Genomic DNA, 2,500 nt, shown 5'->3' on the forward strand with positions numbered 1-2,500 from the left:
TGGTGGTGATGGTGGTGGTGGTGATGGTGGTGGTGATGGTGGTGGTGATAGTGGTGGTGATAGTGGTGGTGATGGTGGTGGTGATGGTGGTGGTGGTGGTGGTGATGGTGGTGGTGGTGGTGATGGTGGTGATGGTGGTGGTGATGGTGGTGGTGATGGTGATGGTGGTGGTGATGGTGGTGGTGGTGGTGGTGATGGTGGTGGTGGTGGTGATGGTGGTGGTGATGGTGGTGGTGATGGTGGTGGTGGTGATGGTGGTGGTGATGGTGATGGTGGTGGTGATGGTGGTGGTGGTGATGGTGGTGTGATGGTGATGGTGGTGGTGATGGTGGTGGTGATGGTGGTGGTGGTGATGGTGGTGGTGATGGTGGTGGTGATGGTGGTGGTGATAGTGGTGGTGATGGTGGTGGTGATGGTGGTGGTGATGGTGATGGTGGTGGTGATGGTGGTGGTGATGGTGGTGGTGGTGGTGATGGTGGTGATGGTGGTGGTGATGGTGGTGGTGATGGTGGTGGTGGTGATGGTGGTGGTGATGGTGGTGGTGATGGTGGTGGTGAGTGGTGGTGATGGTGGTGGTGATGGTGGTGGTGGTGATGGTGGTGGTGATGGTGGTGGTGATGGTGGTGGTGGTGGTGGTGGTGATGGAGATGGTGGTGATGGTGGTGGTGATGGTGGTGGTGATGGTGGTGGTAATGGTGGTGTGGTGGTGGTGGTGATTCAGGGTGGTGGGATGGAGATGGTGGTGATGATGGTGGTGGTGATGGTGGTGGTGGTGATGGTGATGGTGATGTTGGTGGTGATGGTGGTGGTGATGGTGGTGTGATTGATGGTGGTGGTGATGGTGGTGGTGGTGATGGTGGTGGTGATGATGGTGGTGGTGATGGTGGTGGTGGTGATGGTGGTGGTGATGGAGATGGTGGTGATGGTGGTGGTGATGGTGGTGCTGGAGATAGTGATGGTGGTGGTGATGGTGGTGGTGGTGATGGCGGTGGTGGTGATGGTGGTGGTGATGGTGGTGGTGATGGTTGGCGTGGTGGAGGTGGTGGTGATGGTGGTGGTGATGGTGGTGGTGGAGGTGGTGGTGATAATGGTGGTGGTGATGGTGGTCGTGGTGGTGATGGTGGTGGCGATGGTGGTGATGATGGTGATGGTGGTGCTGGTGGTGATGACGGTAATGATGATGATGGTGGTGGTGATAATGTTGGTGGTGGTGGTGATGGTGGTGGTGGTAGTGGTGATGGTGGTGGTGATTGTGATGGTGGTGGTAATGGTGGTAGTGATGGTGGTAGTGGTGGTGGTGATGGTGGTGGTGATGATGATGATGGTGGTGCTGGTGGTGATGACGGTAATGATGATGATGGTGGTGGTGATGATGTTGGTGGTGGTGGTGATGGTGGTGGTGGTAGTGGTGATGGTGGTGGTGATTGTGATGGTGGTGGTAATGGTGGTAGTGATGGTGGTAGTGGTGGTGGTGATGGTGGTGGTGATGATGATGATGGTGATGATGATGATGATGATGGTGGTGGTGGTGATGATGATGATGATGATGATGTTGGTGGTGGTGATGGTGGTGGTGGTGATGATGATGGTGATGATGATGGTATTTGTAGTGATTGTGAGCCTGTGTTTGTTAACATCTTATTTCCAAGAGAATATACGTTCTCTTCAAATAAATGCTATACATGGCATTAATATTTATAACTGCATTCGCGATCCTTATTATGTCATTCCCAGCTGTATCATATTATCATATCATTAGAAACACAATATGTAAATTCCACGAGTATATATTTACATGAATACACTACCATATTATTATACTCAGTAGAAACTTTTCTTATTTTCCTACAATTATAAGGTCTTATTACTTATCAAAAGCGACACACCTATTCAAATATTCAAATTATACAAATTTAAAATATCCTGGAATTGTTTATGTTGATAATATCCACACGCAGTTGCACGTCATTTCGTGATCTGATATACAGAATAAGGGCTATGCATGGTGTTTACGTTCTAAATACTATATTAGGGCCCAATAGTTAACAGAAGATTGATTTTTCCATTCAGAATTTAGCAAGGATTCAAAAACGTTGGTCATTTTGAAATCTATAATTATATTGACTTTTTTTGTTTCTTTGTCAATACTAAGATTTGCTCAACACGTTGTTTTGTGATTTCTCTTCATTCATAAATTTGCAAGAATACAGAATAATATTATCAGCTGATCAGAGGGTAAACAATATTTACTCCGTTCTCAACTTTAAAACTAATTGAAAATCTATATTAACTGTTTATCAATACAATGGTTTATTTAACACGTTCTCTGATTTCCTTTCATTCATAATTTCACAAGGATACAAAAAGGTGGTTACGCTACCATTCTGCAAAATCAGCTGATCGGAAGTAAACAATTATAAAACTATATAAAAAAAAAACTATGATTATATTGACTTTTCTTGTTTCTTTATCAATACAAAAATTTCCTCTACAAGTCGCT

Source organism: Penaeus chinensis, chromosome 26 (genome assembly GCF_019202785.1).
Source record: "Penaeus chinensis breed Huanghai No. 1 chromosome 26, ASM1920278v2, whole genome shotgun sequence".
Classification (NCBI taxonomy): Eukaryota; Metazoa; Arthropoda; class Malacostraca; order Decapoda; family Penaeidae; genus Penaeus; species Penaeus chinensis.